Source organism: Polistes fuscatus, unplaced genomic scaffold (assembly GCF_010416935.1).
Source record: "Polistes fuscatus isolate 324 unplaced genomic scaffold, CU_Pfus_HIC Scaffold6, whole genome shotgun sequence".
Taxonomy (NCBI): domain Eukaryota; kingdom Metazoa; phylum Arthropoda; class Insecta; order Hymenoptera; family Vespidae; genus Polistes; species Polistes fuscatus.
In genome coordinates this window covers 10,634,192-10,658,941 of record NW_025113140.1, presented here as the reverse complement: position 1 = coordinate 10,658,941, position 24,750 = coordinate 10,634,192, and the positions used below count along the sequence as shown (strand labels likewise).

Sequence of the window (24,750 nt, the reverse complement as noted above, 5' to 3'; positions counted from 1 at the left end):
ACATACTTATACTTACTACTGCTGTAGTAGGGTTGGGCTCGAGTTGGTTCCAAGTGACTAAAGGGTGGCTCGAGTTATGCATTCAGGAACGCCGAGAGTGGAACCGTTTCACGGTATCTCTTCTTCCTCTCACTTTTGTGGGTACGGATTCACCTTTCTTTCTTCTTCTTCTTCTTCTTACTTTTCTTTTTTACTCTTCTTCTTCTTCTCTTCACTTCTTCATTTTTTTTTTCTCTCTCTCTCTTCATTTTAATGGGAAGGAAATCAGATCTTTTTTGTCTTTTATTTTATTTTATTTTCTTTCTTTCTTTCTTTCTTTTTATGAATGTCGTCAATGGTGACTAATTAATCGCACGATTAATGTCGATTTAATTTTTTTGTCTTCTACTTTTTTAATACCCTTTCCCCTTTTTTCCTTTTCTCAATTCGTTTAAAAAAGATATTCAATTAGTTGGAATAATATTGGTCTCTTTTTTTTCGCTTAAGCGATTATTATTATTATTATAATATTATACGTTTTTTTTTAAAGAGATAATCGAATAAATTTTAATTAATTATCGTTAAATATTGCTTTAATAATTGATAATAATTATTGGCACCGATTTAATATACGCGATACATAGAAAATGATCAAATATAATTTTCTTCTAGTAGTGAAAAAAGTATATATTATAGGCGTGTTTAAACGTTAGAATCGAATCGAACATTGCTGGTCACGTAGGAGATTAACCGACGTGCTACTTTCCATAAAAAGTTCCGGATTATTCGGTACGGTCATAAAGACGACAAACGAATAGAATCACCGATGAATTTTCCCGCAAGCGAGAGAGGCAGTAAAATAGAGAGAGAGAGAGAGAGAGAGAGTAAGTATGAACTTTGACCTTCTCTATGAACGAGTTTAATCCGTGACTCGCGAAAACTTTTATAATAAGAGACTTGACAAGTCGGTAACGCGTTATAGCAGAAATCGGCAGTTATTTCAACGTTAAAAGTTATGTTATTATGTCTTTTGGGCGGACCTTGGAGAATGGGGGGCGGGAATGGGGAATGGGGAAGAGGGTGGAAGGGTGGGGTGATGGTGGATGGCAGTTTCTTCTCGCGTATGGATGAACTCGCGTTAACGTAATGGGCAGACTCTGGATATAGCTAAGCGATATATTTGTAATCGCTTTACGTACACCATGGAGGATACGGTCAAAGTTCAACCTATAGTGGAGAGTAATGAGCTGTACGAGAGTATTAAACGATATTTTTGATGTAAGCAACTTAAAACGGTTAATGAGTATTTGACTTTTTACCTTAACCATGGGTAACCACTTAGAAAATGATTTTTCTAGGTTAATGTTTTATCTCTTTTTGAATGTTTATCTCTTAAGATGACGTACATTGTCTTTTTATATATATATAATATAAAATACTCGTATTAATTTTTAGGACAGTCTAATTTAATGCTTTATCGATCGGTAATTGGAATTAATTGGTTTTTCGGTTCTCAACACTAATCGGCTTTCCTTTTACTTTCTTTCTTTTTGTTTTTTTTTTTGTTTTTTAAGTTATTTTTAATATCGAACAAAATGAAATTATTTCATGAATTTTTATTTAGATAATTTTATCGATAATTCTAATTTTTTTTGTTAGTAATTATATACTATTTTTTTGTTCTTATACAACAAGAAATCCTATTCTTAAACACAATGAATAGATTGGACGATTATTGTTATTATTTCGAGATTCGTTTCCAATAATTCTACCCGTTCTCGTATACACTTCATACGAACGGAGCAATTTGCAAGAAATTATTGTCTCCCCTATCTCTCCCTGGAAATCTCCATTTCCCGGACGCCTAATATGCTTATAACATCGAGTCGGGGTGAGGGTGGTGGTGGTGGTGTTGGTGGTGGTAGTGGTGGTGGCAATGTCGTTTGAAGGTGTGTATCTATTGTCGACTAATCAACGGTGTCTATTATAGCCGATCGTATCGTTATCTCATGCGGTCTTCGTATTATTAGAAGAGTACTTCAAATATAAGCCCTTGAGCGTTAAATCGATACTGAATCGATATCAAATCGATGATTTTACACTGAATTCCGATGATAAGATTAACGGCATCTAGAATCATCTACGACGCACGAAATTCGACATTTTAAGTACTTATTATTATAAAAATCGTCGTTTTTTCTCATTTATTTTCTGTATATATTTTTATTTTTATTTTTACTTTTAATTTCTTTGTTCTTTTGGTTTTTTTTTTTTTTTTTTAGGAAGATTTACACGTATAAGAAAGGGTTGTAATAATTTATTTGTAAAGTTGATTTTGTTTTTATTTTAAAATTCATATATGGAAAAACCTACAATGTATGAATTTTTTTTAATAGAAAGCCGTTTACTTTCTTAACAACTAATCGATGGTTTTATCAGTTTGCAAGAACGTTGAAAATACATTTATAAATTCTAACGATTTCTTTTTACTTTTTTCCAACGTACTTATAAATACGCGTATGTAAAGAAGGATTGTAATTATTACGAAAAACGGTATAAAATTTGTTCAGTTTTTCTTATTTTATTTTCATCATCCTTTAGTAATTTTTTTGTTGGCTCTATTTGAACGTCGAACGGAGGAGAATTTTCTCTTTTGCGGGAAAATTATTTAAACAATCCTGTTATATTCTTTTCCCCTTTTTTCTCTCCTAAAAAACGTTCAAATATAACTAATTGATATTTTTACGTTAACTCGCGAATAAAATAAATGTTCCTATTCGTATATATTTATTTTTTACGATATTTTATTTTCATCATTCGTTCTTTTTTCCTTTACGAAATGATAATTTGAAAAAAGAAAAAAAATACTAATTTTTTGATAAAAAAAAGAAAAGAATAATAATGCAAAATATAAGAGATACGTTCAATCGTAAATTATCATATCGACGAATTAATTTTGAATGAAAATCCTGATTCTCTGAATTTACAGTAATAATTTCAAATTTTAGACCGATATTATACGTCTATATTGTATTCATTATACAAATTTACTTGTATACATGTGTCTATATGCGTGTTAAGACACACGTGTTTCCTTGATATGATGTTATTGTTATTATATCAAACAATTATTCTAACAACAATCGTTTAACATGCAACGTAGCATGACATTAACAATAATCTACGGTATTGTGACGTTAAACGGGTTGCACTCATGTGAATACGTTCCAGCATAATTCATTCCTTTTATCTTTATATTATTCTAATGATTAAAATCGCTGCTTATATTTTACAGATTGTTTGTGGTATTAATTTATAAAAATGTTTCGAATCGTATAATACTCGTACATTTCTAAAAATAATTTTTTCTTTTTTTCCAGCAGTTATATATTGTAAGTATATATGTATAAAGTACATATGTGTATGTGAACAAATATTGGCGTAATTCGAATTGATTGAGGTATGAAAGGGGTTTGCTACGATTGAAAGTTGCCAGTATAAATATTTGAGTTAACACTTAACACACATTGCAGTTTAATTAATTACCCCAACTGACTTGACTAGAATCTTGAAAGTCAAGTTCGTAACATTCGTGTATATCTTTGTAGCTGGTAGTAACTAGTAAGGTAAACCAAAAATATTGTTCTGTACGATTTTCAAAATTCTATAAGATAATATTGGTTTATAAATGTTGTATTCCAAAATACGATGGTTTTCTTCTTTATGCAAAACGAAATAAAAGAAAATAATAATAATAATAATAATAATAATAATAATAGAAAACAAGTGATTTTTACAAGGAAAAACAGAATAAAAAATACAAAAACCAAAAATAAAAATGAAAAATAAAAAATAAGAATATAATCGGAGTGTAGACGTGGCAACGAAATCGGTTTTACCCGATATGTCTTAGAAAATGATGAAGTATTTAATATAAAGTTAATGTAGCTTACGAGACCGAGGGCTTGATCGATGTTATCCATCGATCAGCTTCACACTTTCGAGAAAAGAGATATAGTTGTCGTTCGCTAGGTTCTAGTTCGTCGCTCGTCGTATAGTCTACGCATGGCTTTAATGGAGACGTTTTTATTAAACTTTCCCCCCTACCTCAGTTATATTTCGATTTTCTTATTCAACCTAGATAAATCACGCTACTTGCTACAAGGAATACAAATTTCATCGAATTTTCAAATTAATTCTTTTACACACGCACACACACATATATGTAAGTACCAACATTAGAATATATTTTGTTATATACATTTTTTAATTATTATTACATTAACATCATATACATATACGTATACATAAAATATAGGAAATGATTTATTTTATATAAATTCATATCTCATAATACCCATATATAGATATTTATATGAATACAATATACCTATAAATATATACCACACGTGAATAAATTAGTTAAATAATTACATATATATACATACGTACACGTATAGTTCTATTTCAATCAGAGAAATCATGAAAGTGCATTTAAAAATTCAATTCATTCATATATTACACACAAATATACACGTATACGCGCTCGTGTATATCTTTAACAAGCTTGTAAACAAACAAATGAAATTCGAGCGAAATTCATTGACGTAATTAAGAGTGAAATTATAACAGGTGCTTTGGGTAAATTATCAAATTTTAGAGCCTGTTGTAAATGTTGTGTAGCCGAGCTGATCGAACTAACATATTTATATGCACGGATTCACGTTTCTATGTGTGTATATTTGATATAAACGTATAAACATAATCTTTATTATTTATAATTCGATGTATACATTCACACCAACACTCTCGTTATACCGAGATTTGTTTTTTCATTTCTATTCAATCTTTGTAGCACGGTTTTCTTTTTGACATCGTGTATACTTCGATGGAGCTTAAATGAAAATTTATCATTCAATTTTCGAAGTGCTCTCGTGTGCGAACAACTCTACTACGTAATTGAAAAGATATTGTTTAAGTCTTTGTTTTTTTAGTAAGTACTTATACTTAATGTGAAGTTCATTTAAATTATTTTAAATGTACAATAATTATTTTGCATGTTTCTTTTTTTATACGTTAGTTGTTTATGCTGTTTGATAATCAATTTAATCAACATAAGAAACGATAGAAAAACTACGAAACAGCTTGATCGCGTTGCGTAAAGTAATCCAAAAAAAAAGATTTAAATCAAACATATCGATTGTAAATAAATAAAGGGTTGATTTTTTCCGAGTTACTCGAAGAAGGTCCTATTGCTCTACTTTTATCCTCTCTCTCTCTCTCTCTCGTACTGTAAAGCAACGAAAAAAAAAGAGAAAGAGAGAGGACAGTATCGGTGCGACAAAGGGGGTGGGGGTGGGGGACGGGAAACCCGTTGGTGGTACCAGAAGGATGAGGAGGAGGAAAAGGAAGGTGGTGGTAGGAGGTGGTGGTAGAGGTGTAGGAGGAGAGGGGGATAGGAAAAAGGTACTCTAAGGGGGTAGATGCGTCGGTGTGTTGCGCCGTGGATTTTGCCGCGGCACACGGCAGTCCATTGGCGAAGTTCTAACGAACAACCGCCGCCGGTTCACGACACCTAAAACCCTACGATCCGCGGAAAAGTTCGCGAGACACCGCGTGCGTCTTCGTATTTTCAATCGTTTCCAGAGAAAAATATTTTTTTATTTATTTATTTATTCATTTATTTATTAATATTATCGTCATCATCATCATCGTCATCGTCATCGTCATAGTCATCGTTGTCATTATCGTCGTCGTCGTGCATAAATATTTAGCGAATTACGGATTTATTATCTATTTTTCTTTATTATAGCGAGGTGAAGAATCTAATTTAACGCATTATTATTTTGTTTGAATTTTGTTCTTTTTTTCTTTTTCTCGTTCCTAGGAAAGTTTATTCTTTCCTTTGCCTCCCCCATCTCTATATATATTTTTATCATTTGATGCTTTTTTGTTTGTTCATTATTCGAAATAAGATCGAGGAAAAGTAGTTTTTATTAAAAAAGTGATTTTTCTTAATCGGTGTCTCTCGTGTAAATATTATTTTTGCATTAATAAAATTTTTTCTTTTGCAATGTAAATAGAAAGAAAGGGAGAGACTTTTTGTTCGTCGTCGTTGTCGTCGTCGTCGTCGTCGTAGTTGTCATAGTCATCATACGTGATCGTCGTGTGATTTTCAATTTGTATTAAAGTATTATGAGAAACGGATAAAGATAGAAAATTTATTCTTCTTGTTCTATTAATTTTCAACTTTTAAAAAGTGATATTCTTTTGTATACTGACTTTATATTTACACATACATGTGTACACATTTTTATATACGTATTTTCTTTCTATATATATATTAGGTATATATGTACGTTTGTGTGTGCGTGTACGTGCCTATATGTGTACTTATATACATATAAAAACGACTGATGAACAAAAACAAATAAAAAAGAATAAAAAAAAAAAATAGAATAAAGGTTAAACTTTCAAAAGCGATAAAAGTTACTCCGGCAATTTTGTTCCCGTTAGATCGGCTTGAAAAAGTTCGTTCATTAGTTTCTATCCCCTGAGACACGACGACAGTATATTCGTCCAATTTTTTAGAAAAGAGGATTTTAGATTTCCTAAAGAGTGCTGCTCATCGTCATTTGCAATCTTTTTCTAATATTCTCATCTAATAATCGTATTCTATATATTTATTTTCTATCACTCTCTCTCTCTCTCTCTCTTTCTTCATTTTACTTTTCGTCAATTTTGCTCTCCCCATCCACATTTAATTCAACTCTCTGATATCTTTCTGATACTATATTTCCTTCTCTCCATTCAACATTTTTTTTTCGTTTTATTCTTCGTGAAAATTTTATTTGCGATTTCATTCTAATATCTTTCTAATATCATATCTTCTCTCTCTCTCTCTCTATCTCTTTCTCTTTCTTCCACTTTTCATCATTCTTTCCTCGCACAAAATTTAATTCTCTTTCTAATATATTTCTATATATATAATATCACATTCTCTTTCTCTCTCTCTCTCTCTGTCTCTCGCTTTCTACTGGTTTTCATTATCTCTTTTCTACCCATCCCGTATTTTAATTCTTTTCCCTTTTTCATCTAATATCTTTCTAATATCACATATTTTCTCTCTCTTTCTCTTTCAGATTCGTTTTCTCCATTTCATAATTTGATTTTTCAAATATAAGTTAATTTATTCGTATGGTTTATTACAGTTACGAGTTTACTTTCTCTCTCTCTCTCTCTCTATCTATCTCTTTTTATCTCTTTCCCCTTTTCGTGTATGTGTCATGACTACTTAGGATGGTTTACCGATGGCAAAGTTGTTAGCAACGGATTATAAAGTTAACCGCGGTCAGTGGAAAACTAGGGCACGCCCCAAAGCCACGTCGTCGCGATTTTGGCTACGCAACTAACCCCCTCTCCCACCCCCTGCTCCCGCCTCCCACCTCCCACCCTCTCCGTCCTCCACCCCCTTTTCTTTTCTCTCGAGATATGAGAAATAGGAAATAGCAAAAAAGTATCTCGAGAGTGACTGAGACCGAGAATAGAGATTGAGAGAGGATAATAGGAGGATGTCGCGACCCTTGTGATTTATAGACTGTGAGAGTAGGAAAGGGACACCAAGAGTGAAAGAGAGAGAGAGAGAGAGAGAGAGAACTATACTAAAAATAGATGATAACTCGAGTATTTTTCGTTGATATTTTTATAAGATTAAATCGTTGCTCAAAAATTGTCTCTTTTATATATATATATATATATATTTCTTTTTAATTTTTTTTTCTCCCCCACATTCCATATCACAATACTTCCTTTCTTCTTCATCTTTCATTAAACGTCACAAGTATACGTCATTAATTATCGTTCCCCCTTTTTTTAAGCATCCAAATTGAATGTTATATTAGACGTAATATTTTTAAATGTAACGTTGGGAATTGTGACACGTTTAGGAAAAAAAAGAGAAAAGAAAAAAAGAAAAAAGATATATATATATATAAATTTATTTCGTCCCCATAGTTATATTACGTGTGTATAACGTTTAGATTTTCTCGTTCATTTTTCTTTTTTCTTTTTTTTCTATCATTTCTATCGGTAAATAACAAAAGTGTCGAGGCGTGTCACCTATTTGAAGGGTTGTTCTTTTGAAAGTTTTCCATTTACAGTTAATTGCAGGTAGTTATTTTTTACTTCTTTTTTTTTTTCAAGCAAGTTACGTTGATTCTGTTTTCGGCGAGTTTTCATTTCGATTTCTTTTACCTTCTCTGTGTTCCCATTTATTTCTCTCCCTTTCTCTCTCTCTCTCTTTCTCACACACACACACACACGCACACATTCAATGTGTCCTATTTCTTTTTCTTTTTTCTTTTGTATTTTAGCAATTCTGCTTTTCTTTTTTTATTTCCTTTTTCCCGTTTTTTCAAATTCGTTCATCCAAAGGCAGAGCTACCCAACCCATCCCTTTGGAAGTGTTTATTTCAAACGTGGAACGAGGAGTGAATAGGGTATCGACAGCAGGTGCGAGTTTTCTCCTTCTATTCTACGATCATCTAGATGGAGGTTCCTTTATAGCGTAGATATCGGATATAAGAGGGACGTTGTTCGTGTTAGATCGTTGCAAGCCATGTCACGTACGTTTAGTTTCGAACATCTGTTTGTTCCAGTATCGTTATGACTTGTACGTTAACTGTCTCTTTCTTGCATACACAAAAAAAGAAAAAGAGAAAGAGATAAATAGTTTAATATATCGATTGTTAGATTATATCATTTGAATAAAAAAAAACAGAGAGAGAGAGACAGAGAGAGATAGAAAATTTTTTAAAACAAGAAATATAATTATAATTAAATATTATATTATTTAATTAGAACAAGAGAGAGAGAGAGAGAGAGAGAGAGATATGTATATATATATTGTTTAGATAAAAGATCATTGTATATATTTATCCATTTGATATTTTCTTTTAATAATATCGGTTCGTACGAAATGAAATTTTCATCGATTGTTCTTCATGATAATTTATAACAATTAATTTATATTTTCGTTTATAAATATACGAACGATCAAATAGTTATCGCGAGTATGATTATTTTTAGGTCTTTTCATTTCGGATTGTGATGGAAGACCTAGGTGTTATTTGCGAATAAAAATAATTTGTCGTTTTTCGAGGGAAGAAAGAAAAAAATAAAATAAAATATAATAATAAAAAAAGTGGTGAACTTTAGAATCTCTAGTGATGAACGTAGAGAGAGAGAGAGAAAGAGACAGACAGAGAGTGCCGGTTAAAATAACATCGACGTGTGAAAACTATTAAAAATATAGTGTTCGCTTGGTGATCTCGGATTAATATAAGAAATAAGAAATAAAATCTAAAAAGTAAAAGAAATAAAACGAGATATAAACAATATTAATAATATTATCATCATCATCATCATCATCATCATCATTTTTCAACGTGAGGAGAAATAGAAGAAAGAAGAAAACGGTTGCTATATATTTTTGGAAAAAATTCGCGATCATTTGTGCACGAGGCAAGAATAAGGAAGATATAAGAGGACAGAAATATCGAGAAGTACGATTAAGTGTGTTGGAAAGAGACATAAACGAAAAGAGAGAGAAATACAAAGGACAGAGAGAAAGATATATATATATATATATATATCTATATAGAAGAGGATCATAGAACGAACAGGTTAGTTCATAGACACGAAACTTTCGTCGATTCACACTGACACTCTAACACCGATAATTCTGATTTAGAAGCCTCCAGATAACGCTCAAACGTATTTCCATCCACGATATAGCTTTAGGATCTGTAATAACACGTGTAATTCACATACCGAATTCTCCATCAGTCAACTTTTATATCATTTCTTATCGTTAACGTTTCGATCGGCTTAATATATTATTTCTGTTTTTCTTTCTTTCTTTTTCTTCTTATTTTTTATTTCCCATTTATGCGAAACTTTTCTTTCTGTTTCTTTTTTTATTAGATAATAAAAGAGTAAGAATGTTAAATAGAAAATAAGGCTATTTATTCGTTCACGTTTTCGTTTTCGTTTCTACGCGTGACAATTCTAACGTTATTTTTTATTTATGATTCGATAATAATTAAATGTCCTCTTGTTAATCCTGTTTATTATTATATTTTGTCGTCATCTCGACGACACATAAATATATTCGCGTTAGTTTTAATTTGAAATATTTTATTAAACTGTGACATCGAGAATGATACCAAAAAGAGAAATAAAAAAAAAAGAAAGAAAAAAGTATATAAATAGACAGAACTATAATTCTCTTTAACGCAATATCACAAATTTGATCATTTTAATCGAAGCAACCAACCTACTCTGTTTCAACCATAGTCGTTCGTAGCTCGAAAATCGATTGAATTTTCGCGCCGATGCATGGATAATTCGCGATAAAACTATTATATCGTATCGTATTGAGTTTATGCATGTGAATATGCATATATGTGTATGCGTATATATACATGCTTGCGTGCATATTCCTCGCGTGCATGCTTGCGTACACGCGTGCGTACGTGCGTTCGTTTATTCGTTCGTGTATGAGAGAATCGTAATCGTTATTTTACAAATAAATTATGCGTTTAACGGCGGCCTTCCGATCTTTCAACATCGCTGAATACGTAATCGTTTATTTAGAGACAATTCGTCGAAAATCATAGCTTTATCATAACTTACTATTTATTATCGCATTTCAAATCTACTTTTTATCATTTACGCTATCCGGTTATTTCTTTTTTACTAAATTAGTTTTGAACAAAATTTATGCAACTGTCTTTTTCTTTTATGTATTCGTATTTTTGTCAATATAATTTAATGATTTATGTGAAATTATCGCAAATACAAAGGTGGTATCGTAATTTTGTAAAAATAATTTCAAACGGCAAAAATTTGTCATGTAATTATTTTAATATATTGCACCGAAGTATATTTTATAGTTTTAAAATGTGATGAAAGAAAATAAGCCTATAAATCTTGGACTCCATTTTTGTATTTGTTTTGATTTGGTTAGACAATCAAAAATAATATAACTTAAATTTCAAATCGATATAACAGCTGTTGTTATCAAACAATATATATATATATATATGTATGTATGTGAATTTGTAATTTATTCAATCAAATATAATCGAAAGGATAAAAAAGTAAAAAGAAAATAAGAAAAAGAAAGTAGTCCTTTCGAATGAAAATAGGAATAGCTACGAAAAAAGTATTCATTTTGATAACTTTATTCTCCTCTAATGGATATACACAAAATATCGAATTGATTTTCAATACGTTTGTCTGTAGAAATTACGGAGAGAAGTAAAGACAAAAATATAAGGGGAAGAGAAGTAGGAAAGAAGAGAAGGGGGGTCAGTGAATCGTTTTTGTGCCAAGAAGGAAAATTGTACGCTCCTTATCTCGAGAATCCCTTTTAAAAATTCTTATAGATTTAGAGGATAGAAAAAGTTCTATTGCCGGATGCTTTGGAATATTTATCGGTTTTGAAAAAGAAAGAAAGAAATAGAGAGAGAGAGAGAGAGAGAGAGAGAATTGAAATGATCGTATGAAATTTTTGTAATAGGATCGTTAAACAAGAATCTCAATTGCTGCTACGTTCCATTGAAATGTATTGTTTTATATCTCACGAATATTGCAAATCATAATAATAATAATAATAATAATAATAATAATAATCGAACGTAATAACAATATTTGTTATACGAATGATATCTTAAAAAAGAATATTATTCGTCGTTTATTAATAATATTGTATATGCATGACATGTAAATACTTCTCCTATTTGAATTTGTGTATATGTATAATAAATATATGTATTTACTTGATATCGATCTTCATAAGCAATTTATAATACGAAATAATGATGAATATTCGTTAAGAATATTACTTCGATTAATATGCACATATTTGTTTCTAAAAGTTTCAACACAAATCATTCCTAAACTATTGAAATTCATACGATTAATATGATATTTATACGTATATTTATCACAAATTATATATAATATATCACAAAGATCCCCATATAGGGTCGCGTAAACGGAATTTGTAGATCGGGAAAATTTGAACAATACAAATATGTATTATATTTATATTTGGCTTTGTTTTTAATAAACGTTAAAATTATATTTCTTTACGAACAATTGTTTGCGAATAAATATTCTTGAAAAATTTGATTATCTCGAAACCGGCAGGTCGTGAAAATATTTGCTTAGAGTAAAAAGGTAGTCGCCAAGTGGAAAAAGTTTCAGTAGTCTTGATATATCGTAATATATAATATAATAAATAATTTGTTTTACTATATATATCTCTTATTATTTTAAAATACAAAATATTGTAATATTAAATAAATCGTAAGATAAATTTCTTTCTATTTATACATAGATAGATAGATAGATTTTTTGTTCTTTTTGATTTGAAAGAGAAAAAGTTTCTGAACTTTGACTACGATTTGAGAAATCGATTTTACGAGTACACTACACGTGAGGTAATCGAATCATGGTTCCTCGAGAAATGGACGACACTTCCTATCTATCGCAAAAGCAGATCCTTTTATATTATATAATATATACGTATATACAGATCTTAAACATATACTAGCTGCATATACATACATAAGCATGCACACATATATATAAGAATTGGGTTTTCCAATTTATTGCTACTCTCGGGTTGAAGTATTTCCCTCTCACTCTTTCCCTTTCCTATTTTTCTTTCTCTCGGTTAGAGATAAAAATGATAGGTGAATATTAAATTTTCACAGTAGATTCTAATTTTTTTTCCTCCCCCTCAATTCATTTCTCCAGACAAATGTTAATCACCAAATGATATTATGTCTTTACGACTACAACCTATGGGGGTTTAGATATTTTTTTTCCTTTTTTTACCTTCTTTTTATTTTGAAATTGAAATACATTTTTCGATGCTCATTGCATTGTCACTTTTTTTTTTCTTTATTTTTCATTAACGGTGGTTGGTATGGGGAAATAAGTAGTTTCGTAGTAAAAGCTTTTGAACTCGTGAAATTCATAAGTTTCGTTAAGAGAAAAAAAGAAGAAGAAAGAAAGAAAGAAAAAAAGAATGATAAAATGATATAATGATAAAAAACAAAAAGAGAGAAAGAGAAAATTGATTGAAAATGATACATAGATAAATAGATAAATAGAATGACACGAAGTAGTATAACAGTAGGTTTACTAATTACGAGTAACAAAGAAAAACAGGTGTACTTAAGTTCGCGGGGTTTATGGATCCCTTAAGAAAGACAATGGAAAGTTTCTCTTTTCGAAATACGATTTATTTCGAAGGTATCACATCGTATTAAATAATTAGTTACTTACTTTCTGAAGAAATTAGAAACAGTGTCTTTCCAATTACTTTATTTCTCTTTTGTTTAACGTTTCAAAGGTCGACAGGTTGATATTTCTTTGAAATTTAATAATAGATAGTTAATTAAAAGAGAACTTCAATTCAGTGAGATAATATATAATTTAATTGGTAATTTGATTTTACAATTAACAAGTAACCTACTTGTCATTCATTAGTAATATTAATGATATTTAATAATGTGAACTTGAAATTGTTGAAAATATTATACAAGGAATACTTTTTTTTACATTGAGATTTTGATCAATATATCGTATAGATTTTTTTTTAATCGCGTTAATTTTATTGTAGCTTTTGATGTTAAATTGAAACAAAAAAAAGAAAAAAAAGAAAAATATAATTGCTTCCCTTTTATCACGTTTTACTTTTTATATTTAATTTTTTTACGATAGTAGATTAGATACGAGTACGCGAATGCATATAACATGTACGGTAGAGAGACTAAAGTTTTGAGATAATTTTTAAAATCAATTTACTACCTATTCGAAGCTTTTAAGGTTAACATCATTTTCTTTTATTATTATAAAGGTACAACCCTAGGAACTAAACTTTTTTTTTTTTCTTTATTCAATTCATTTAAGAACTTTTAATTATCATAGAAACTTTGTCCTCGTTTTTCGTATACATTTATTATATTTAGATGTTACATATTGTATTATTTATGTATATTAGATATGTGTGTATAGCATTATACACACATCGAAGATAAATAGTTTGTTCGGTTGAAGAATATATTGCATTAACGTGAAGAAAATAAAGGGATGCAGCGAAATACAGCTTTTGCTGCTTTTAATACGATCTGGTTATGCTTTTATGCTCTCACGTCTTACGGATCTTTGATCAGAGAGGCATTTGCGACTATTTTAGTCTCGTAACGTTTCAACGTTGTTATATTTACGAGAGGAAGCTTTTATTCTCTAAGTTAACATGCATACGTATAACGTAATTAGCGTATTTTTCAAACGTTTCAATTAAAATTACTGACAAAGATGATTCGAAAGTACCGCCTTCAATGCTGAATCGTAATAACTATCAAATTTGCGCTAGGAAATAACCAACGGTACGGTACTTTTCTTTCTTTTCCATTTTCTTATTTCTTTTTTCTTTTTTCTTCCCTTTAAATTCACTTTTCATTTTTTCGATCGAACTTTCATTACAATTAATTGGAAATTAATTGGCAAGCTTTGATCACGTAATTTAACAATTTTACTAGTATTTTGTCGTAATGTTTCAAACGATCTATCCAAGCATGTATGTGTATATATTAATTAATCAAATATAATATTATTACAGTGCTTTTAAAGAAAAAGAGAAAGAGAAATAGAAATAGAAAGAGAGTAAATTACAAATCCTATTGTTCTTTATTATTACTATTGGTGGAGGTTTTGGAGGGCAAGAAAGGAATATTTGATGAAAATTAATTTTCCAACAGCTTTTCGTTCTCTCAGACCGCGAGAAACTTTTCTATCTTTTAAAAAGGCTTCGTTAGATGAGTCTCTGTGAGATAAAAAAATGAGAGAAAAAAATAGAACGAGATGATAGAAAGAGAGAGAGAGAGAGAGAGGGAGAGGAAGCATGAAACTTTTCAAATGACATATTTTATTATAGTTACACGTTTAAATAATAATTTATTTCCACCGGTAAAACTCGTTTTAATTATATATTTTATTTCGTTATCTTCTTGCACGCGCGTACGTCTTAATTCGTATATACGGAATGGGGGGGGGGGTAAAAGTTTCATAGGATAATTTTTTTCCCCTTCTGTTTTTTTTTTTTAAATATTGTAAGACTACAAGGTTATATAGTAGAAACTTTTTCTTTTTATAATGCGAACAAAAATTTGTCCTCAAAAGTGTTACACGCAAAAGAATAATTCATTTGAATTATTAACTTGGGTCATGTATAATAATTTTTCAAATATTGTCTCGTGAATCTGAAACAATTATGTCTCTTCGTTTAAATTGTTATTATTTTTTTTTTCTTCTAAATAATGGTATCCGATAATGTTTAATATTATTATATTATTGTGGAATGCGAGCACCTCCAAGCCAAATTTAAATAGGCGTTCGTGAGGAGATTGGACGGTGGGCCCTGGATAGCTCAATGGTTAAGAGCAGTCGCCCGGAAAGCGGAAGATCCGGGTTCGATTCCCGGTCCAGTCGGTCCAACGGCCTAATTTTTTCACGAATCCTACATTATCTTAGCTTTAATGTTGAACCTTGGTACGCTTTAATATAAAATTAGAGATTGAAATTTATAAATTTAATTAATAAAAATTAAATATTGTTTATTAATTATATATATATTTATTTATTTATTAAATATTTTTATTAAATAATTAATAAAAAAATTATTTCGTGCTGAATTAACCATCAATTTATATATATATAATATATAAATTGTAGTAAAGTAAAACGAGATTGCGTGTAAAACTTGCGTAGACGGAGTTCTGGGTTTGACCTAACGACGACAATAAAATGTTCTAACGGTAGCGCCGAGAAAGGAATAAAATTGCTACTAAATTTATGATACTTGGTAGACGTAAGTAAAGAGATCGTTGTTCGTATCGTATCTGATAAAATAAGAAAGAAAGAAAGAAAGAAAAAGAAAGAGGGTGGTAGCTGTTCTGATAAAAATGACTATTTTCCATCCCTAAAGTGTGACCAATAAAAAAAGGGATTACACTTGAGAAGATGCGACGATAAGTAGAAGAAGGAGTAAACGACGAAGAAATATTATAGGAATAAGAAAAAAAGGAATGAAAAGCAAGAAATAAAATAAAATAAAATTAAATGACGAGAAAGAAGATGTTCAGGAAAAAACAAAAAACCAAAAAAAGAAAGAATAATCGAAGAAAGAACAATAAAAAACGTGGGTTCGTAAAAATTACGGCAAATAATAATTGTTCGGATTGTCGCGAAAAAAAAATAGGGGTTCTGTTGAATAAAAATTCGTTCGATATAATAATAATAATAATATACAAATAAATGTATCAACGAGTATAATTACATATTTAGCCGCACGGTATATATATATCTATAAAAAAGAAAGTCTATTTTAATTATACACGAGTATTGTAGAATGGGATCGATAAAAAAGATCAGCCAGGCGTAATTAAACCGAAGCGATATTAAAACGGATCGAGGAAAAAGTATTTTCGTAACATTACGGAACTATTCTCGGGTCTTGTAATGTAAAAATAGTAAGGAGGAGGAGGAGGAGGAAGAGAAGGAGGAGGTGGGTGGGTGGGTGGTGGTTAGTTTTTGGTATATTAAAGAGAAAGAGAAAAATAAGAATACGGAATTCCGGTAATGTCCCTACGGTTTTCCCAAGGTTTTCTACGGTTTTCCCTAACAAGTTGGAAAGAAATCGACCGAGGGAGTTATTTTAGTAGCCATGATCTTTTCCTTGGAATACGACGAATACTTTTGTAAGTTTTAAACTGTATTTTCCATCTCATTCTCTCTTTCTTCTTTCTTTATTTATCTGACACTATATTTTCTTTATATATCTCTTTCTCTTTTTCTTTTTCTTTCTTCCTTACGCACGCTTTCCATGGGATTCATGAAAGTTTCCCGAGGTGGTAGAAACAAGTGGAAGGTAGTGAGGCATTAAGACAACTAATTAAATATTTTATAGGCTGTGGGAGTGGTTGGTGGGGTTGGCTGGGGGTGGGAAGGGAAGAGATAGGAGGGGGTAGAGTAGTAGTCGAGGGAAATGGTGGGAGAATTGAGCTGTGGGGGAGAGAACCACGTACAACTTCTCTTGTAAATCTCACGAGGTTGGAAAATCTCGTGGCTCGTGTTAGAAGAGGAGTGTCTTCGTACCTGCCTGTCTGCTTGCTTGCTTGCTTGCTTGCTTCCCTGTTTGCTACCGGGTGCTTTAATATAAATTCAAAAGTATTCGGGAGACGTTGAGCTAGCACCAGAAGGCGTAGTTACGACTGGTTTGTATCTTCTTATATATGTATATCACCTTTTTCCCTTGTTTTGCATTAAATCGAGAAAGTATTATAAGTACTTATACTTTCGTTTTCAAATTTATTTATATATATATTATATTCAAGTTATATTTTTTCTTTCGGCTCGTATTATATAATACAAATTATTTCAACAGCATAATAAAATGACGAGATAATAATATTACGAAGTAGAATATAATTTTCCATCGATAGACAATTTTGTTCCTTTTTTTCGTTTGTAATATAAAAAAGAGAGAAATCGATCAAAAAGAAATATTATATTCCGAGAGTTTATAAAGGCTTGAGAGGGGGGGGGGTTGGAAGAGGAAAAAAAAACAAAAAATCATCTTAACGTATGAATAAATGCAGAAAATTAATTTGCGAATAAACGTTTTGCGTTTTTCGACACATTGTCGTCCCGGTATTGTCCTATTTCGATCGTTCTCATAAAACGCGTGAGTGATCTGAAAACAAAGAGAAAATATTATATATATATATAATGTGTGTATGTGTGTGTGTGTGTGTGTGTGAGAGAGAGAGAGAGAGAGAAATCGAGGACAATCATAAACATACGTTTTAATATTTTTCCATTCTGTACAAAAAGGGAGACAAATTATCGGTCGTAAAAGCGATTTCCTATTGTTTCTCTCTCTCTCTCTCTCTCGACGAATAATATGTCTCTCTCTGAATAATGGTACACATCGACAAAGAGAGGCAGGCAGAATCGTACAGGACTTTCGCGTAGACACATTTATTACGGCAGTCTGTTAGCAGCCAGACGCACCCTTTCTTGTAAGAGCAAGTAAGAGAGGAAAATAGAAATAGGAAAGAGATAGGAGAACGTTCACCCTTCTTCCCCTCCCCCTCCGCCCCATTCACCGTCTCACTATCCCACCTTTTTTTCGTATCAATATAACTTCAAATTCGAAGAAACGACCGGACCCGTATAAGCTTACTATTTCTTACCCATTAATGCCACGAAAGAATTGTAATGTGTGCATGTGTGTGTGTGTGTATACTTATTTTATTTCTAGATTATATATATATATCTAATATGTATAAACGTATATGTAAGCAGATAAAGAAAAAGATATGGAATGAATATTTTTAAGCAACGTGTATCTAAACGAAATGATATTACTATACCTTTTTGCGATATTATATCACCTGACCAAATCCAATTTCAATGAACGCTGGTATCCAGAATCTCATAAACTTTGTTTTTACTCGAAAACGTGATCGAAATGCCTATATATTTTATTTTATTTGATTTCCTTGTTTTTTTTTTTTATTTTTTAATCATTATCCGTCGAACTTTAAAGAACGTTGTTTATTATTATATAAATCAAATAGAAAGAGAGAGAGAGAGAGAGAGATAGAGGGAGATGAAGAGAAATGAAAAGAGCAAACAATATTTTTAAAAGTATCTCAAAAATATCGCAATAAAAAAATATCGATCGTTTTTTTTAATTCTATTTAGATTAAAGTCGTTGGAAAAAGGAATTTGCTTATATTGCTTTTTGACTATTTTTTATTTCTTTTCCTGTTTTTTCGTAATATCGGTTATATGATTTTCTTGTCTATAAAGTCGATTGAAAATTAAAAAAAAAAAAGAAAAAAAAAGACAAAATAAATGATAGTCGAAAATGGATAGTTAACGAAACTTCGTTGAAAGTAATTGCAGATTCATGGAATTTGTAATTTAGGTTATAGTAAAGGAAGATACAGGTTAGATGATAATCAGGATGTAACTCATCTCTATTCCCATATACGTATATCTCTTTATCTATCTATATATATATATCCTCCTTTTCTCTTTCACTTGGGGTAACTTTGATGGGAGCTTAATCATCGGGAGGCGTAATATTCGTCTCTTGGTTTTGATTAAGCTCGAAACGGGCCGACGCGTTTTCAACACCTACCGAAATTATCGGTTGGGCTGCTAAATGTGACTGTATGGAGTAAGTATTCACATTAGTATTAGTAAGCTTTCACTAGTCGGATAGGCTACTACGTGGAAGACTATGTGCTAGTTCAACACGCTAGTGTTTACCGCATTGCGAGATTATATCGTGGTTTATAGTGCACTGCAGCGAATGTTTAATGGAGTGATACAATAGCGGAGGATATACGCTGCTAGCTTACATATCTAACCTACACCTTGTCCTAGAGACCCCTCTCTCCCTCTCTCTCACACACTAACTTCCCTACTTCCCTCTACAACCCTATTCCCTCCCCCCATACTACTACCATCATCTACTTTGTCTATACACCCCATCCTACCTATCACTTTGAACATCCCTAGCTATTTCACCGTCATACACCGTCTATTGCCATTCGTAGCAATGTTACCGCCAAGGTTGGTCCACGACCTTAACTCTCGACACGCTTGAAACTTCATTCCTAAACTCGATGAAACTTTCCTACCTATGATAATTATGTCCGAGAATCTATTGCGATGTCGTACGATCGTATCCAGAGAGAAAACTAATTGTCGTTTTTATTGTTGCTCAAAGTGTTGCCATATCGTGTAAATTTGATTTCATTGATTGCTGGGGGAATATTATAATTTTGAATAATTAGGGTTGGTTTAAGTTTGATTTAAGATCAGAGCTTGAAAATAGTATGATATACCAAATATATTTGTCTTATATTTATTTTGTATATACATATATATATAAGTATAATTAGGAAAAAGGAAGAGTAAATTGTCATCGTTGTCGTGGAAAACAATGGAAGACATTTTCCATTTATTATCACAGTTCATTTTCTTAAGGAATAGGAAAGTCCCTCCTTTCAAATAGGAAAAGTCAAAGAAGTTATGCTCAAGAATCGAGAATGTCTTTCGAAGAACTATCTTGGAGGGATTTTCAACGACTTTCGAGTTCCGTAGTCGGCTTTTTCATCCGCTATCGATAGATAGAAAAGGAGAGAATCGTTCTTTTCGCGATCAAGAGAGAGAGAGAGAGAGAACAAGTATTTTCCCTTCTAATTTTCTTCGTCGAAAGTTGTTCGTTTGAACCTATTGGTAAGAAGGTGTGTGCCACGAAGAAAGTTTCGTCCTACCTTGTCGTCGTTTGAACGAAGTAAAACTAGGAAGTGGTGGTGGTTAAGACGGGTAAGAAGACGCCATTCTCGCCTTTTCATCGGATCCATTCTCTCGCATTTTTCAGCGGAAAGAAAATTTTTACCTCGGTCTTAGGTACGGTACGATACGATACGATACAGTACGATACGGTACGGTACTTACTGTGGTAGGTACTATGGTAAGTGTAGGTATATTCTATGTACGTGGTCGTCAGAAGGGTTCGCAACGGAATTGAAATTTTTATAGAAGGAATACAAGCCTGAAGCGTTATCTTCCACGACAAGAAGACCGAAACGTTAAGTGGCGCGGGATCGTAAAGGAAAAAGAAAAGAAAAAGAAAAAGAAAATGTAGAAGAAAAAATTTCTACAAGGAGAAAAAGAAGAAGAAGAGGAAGAAGAAAACGAAGAAGTAGACAAAGTGGAAAAGAGAAAAAGAGAAGAACCGTTCGTTATTTAAAGTACCGAACCGGCAGGAGAAAAATCTTTCCTGTTAACGAACACCAGGATGTATGTATGTATTTAAAATACTTACGAGAGACAGACCTATCTTCTTAACGACGCACGTGACGCGATTGAAAGAAAACCTGACTACGACGACGACGACAACGACGAAGTGAAGGACACTGACTTTAACGGTACGATTAATAATAACATTTTTTTAATTGCACAGACTATTATCGAGGAACATTTTTTTTTTAACTCTCTTTTCTTATATCAAAATATAATTTTAAATAGATAATAATATGTATAATATAATCTAATTTAATATATTTTCACACATTTATTTCTAAGCTTTCATTTATTGGGTAATTAATTATTTATACTTAATACGAAATATATTTTAACATATATTTCTTATGTTAAATCAATTGATTTTAAAAATAAGAAATGGTAAAAATAGGATCTCTTTTATACGCATAGAAAAGTTGGTACAATTTTTGGGTAGGTACTTCCTTAGATAGAAAAAGTATACGATAATCAAATCATTTTCTCATACATTTTGAGGCCTTTTATTTACTGGGATCAGTATTTTTTTTGTACAAAACACTTATACTATAAGATATTATTTTGATATCGAGTAAATTAATTTAAAAAAGAAAATGATAAAGATACTTAGGTGTATCCTCCTATATACAAAATATTTTTACACACATATATGAGCCGTTCAGTGCACACATCGATTAACTTCGTAAAACAAAAAGTCGAGAAACGCGATGAAATAATGTACATTGTTTTTTAAAATTCCTGTTATAACATAGATTCACATATATAATGTAGAATGCATAAATACAGATATAGCTTTCATTTAACGGTGTATAAAATTAACAAGAAAGAATAGCCAAAAAATAATCGTCACTAATGTTGAAATAAATTACTTATTTTTCAATGGCCAACAAAATTTGGCCGTTTAATGGTGTTAATCTTTATTATTCAGGAAAGTTATTATAAATATAAAAAATTATGACTATACCAAGTGCTTTGAGCACTTAATAAATTTAAGATTTTTCAAAAAGTGGAGTTAATCGATATGTGCACTGAACGGCTCATATATGCATATATATATATTTGTTTAGCAATAAAATAATAAAAAAATTGGACCATTTGTGGTAGATACTTTGGAACTTTTCTTTCTCTCTCTCTCTCTCTCTCTCTCTCGAAAAAAAAAACAAAGTAAAATAAAAATCGGAGGGAGAAGTGGGAGAGAAAAAAAGGGATTTGACGTATTTGCAGGAGTTCTCACCATTCCTAGAATAAAATTCGAAATTCCTGGCACGCTTTTCCCCGTACCATCGGTAGCAACTTCCCGGAAGGATAGTTTTGAATTTATTCCTTGGGCGCGAAAATAGAGGAAAGGAACACACAGTCAGTCTCGTTGGTTGAACGAAAAGCTCCTCCGTCGTTACTTCGACTGAGGAGGAGACGGGTTTAATGGCTGGCTTACGCGAGAAAGCTCGGAGCTTGCGCGTGAGGAATTCTTGACGGTCAATTTGGTTCGCTGACTTTCACGAGAAAAATGGAAAAAACGAACACACGCGAACGGAAAAGCTTAAGTTATTAGACTTTGAAATCGTAAAAACTATTTCTTATAAAAAGACTACTAGGATCTGTTTTTTTTTTATTTTATTTCCTTACAATCTTATTTACAACCATCTGTGTAAAAAAGATTCCGAGGACAAATAATAATGTTTTCTATCTTTGTTTTCTTTTTTTTTCTTTTTTTTGTTAATTTTTCTTTTTAATCGAAAACAAATACGATATAACGTAAATTGCTTTTTTTTCACGCGCACGCGCGGCCATCGTGTGTTATTTCTTTTATTTCTACCAGCAAAAAATTTAATAACGAATATTCTGATTCGAAGAGAATAGATTTTGTGTTTTTACTAGTCCACTTATTAAAACGGGTTCAATTCAGTGTTATTAATAGACCGTACTAATTAAGATTGATATTGTGGAAATTGTTGAAACGTGAATTTTTAGTGACCGTCATTGACCGTATTCTTGATACGTAAAAGTGTTGGTAAAAGAATTTTATGTATACTAATCGTGCAAATAGTATGTGGTATGTGTTAAACGTTTTTTTTATTATGAGTACCATGTATTTGTGTTATACGTAGAAAGGTTGGTTGCAGAAGTGGTGGTTCTTGTGAATGGAATAACGAGGGGCTTTTGACCACCTGGAAAGTCCTCGACTAAGAGAATGAGTGAGAAAAAGGAAGGAGAGTGTGTGTGTAAGAGAGAGAGAGAGAGAGAGAGAGAGAGAGAGATAGGTATTACCTCGTGATTTGTAATTTTCCAGAGATCTGGAACACCTCGTGCTTTTTCCCCACCTTTTACTCGTGAATCGAGCCACCTAACGGGAAATTATGGTACGCATTCCATTAAACTTTGCGACAGGGATTAAAATGTACGATTACGAGCGACTCGTATTGTCTTTCTCACTCTCCCTTTTTCTTTATTCCTTTCTTTATTCGTTCCTTTTTCTATCCTACACGTGTTAGAAAGCAACGGTTATAATATCTCAAACGTACGTGAGATCATCATTGAGACTTTATAACGATCAAATTAATGTTTAATGTCTTTTAAATGTCTCATAAGTTGGAACAATTTTATTTATTTTGTTTCCCTTTCTCCCTTATAGTTGCAAGAGTTAAGTAGAAGAAAAAAGTATTTCGATTACACGTTAATATATTTCCTTTTTTCTTCTTTTTCCCTATCCTCTTTTATGGTATGGTTCGTTCTAATTTAGTTTGGAATTTTATTTATCGTGAAATTCGATTATTTGTTATTCGCGTGTTTAAGAATTAAATTATTTATTTTATTTTTTAAAATAAACAACGCGAATATTTTTTTATATTAAAAATTTTGGTATTGTTTTATAGGTTATTCAATATAGATATTTATATTAAGATAAGGATTTTTGGCAATGTGAATGTTTCAACGATTTCGTTAAGTTTCTACAGATTTTCAGTTATTTCGTTCATTATCTCTCTTTCTCTTTCTCTCTTTCTCTTCCTCTCCTTCCCCCTCCCTTTCTCTTTCTTTCTCATGGTAACTCGAAAATTCGTTAATTGCAGCTTGAGCTACAACACGATGTTAATTTACCGCGGACTAGTTTATCATGTGTACGTGCTTTTCCGTGTGCGTAGATACGGCACACGAAAGCTTTTACAAGAAAACTCTAACACTCCAAGTTGTTAATCCTTACGGTAGTGTTAGGTTAGTGTTAGGTAGTGTTTCTTAATAGGTTCCGATTTTAAAATCGTTTAGTTAACAACCGAAACAATATGTAACTGTTTTGTTTGTTTCTATTTATTAATATATTTTATTGTATCATTTTCTCTTTCATATTTATCAACGCATTGACTTTTTTTTGGCGTTTACCTTTTCAATTATTATACCTTGACCAATTCTATTATATATTTCATTTCATATCTTATCTTGAAATCGTGAGCTTTACGACTTACGTGACTGTAAATGGCGTTAAATTAATCGTATAATTTAGCCAATGAAACTTTTTAAGACCGTGAAAAAATAACGAAGTGAAATAATTTCAAGGAAATATCCGGACCCGAATTACCTTTATCTAAGGATTGAAATCTTAGAAAATAGCTTAGGATAGAAGTAAAACGATTCTCTTAAGGATTTACGAGCATCTGTGCGGAGTTTCGAACCGGAGCTAACGTTTAAACCTTTTAGAAACACACTCTCGTAGTATATCTCTTTTCGATATTGACAGAACGACGGTAATGCGAATTTCAGTTCCTACGGGACTTTCCTAGTCCTGCTCTGGGATCGTTTTTGAACGTAAAAATA

General features: G+C 31.4%; 1 protein-coding gene across 2 annotated transcripts in view; it reads left to right on the top strand.

Moving 5' to 3' along the window:
- LOC122523416 (peroxidasin) overlaps window positions 1–24,750 on the top strand; it is a 215,806-nt gene that overhangs the window by 7,050 nt on the left and 184,006 nt on the right. The window contains exon 1 of one of the 2 annotated variants that reach the window (XM_043645137.1): window positions 9,406–9,662. The exons of the other annotated variant lie outside the window; for it this stretch is intronic. The gene's annotated coding sequence lies outside the window, so the exon portion shown is untranslated. Of the gene's footprint in view, window positions 1–9,405; window positions 9,663–24,750 lie in introns of those variants that run through there. 2 annotated transcript variants of the gene reach the window in all.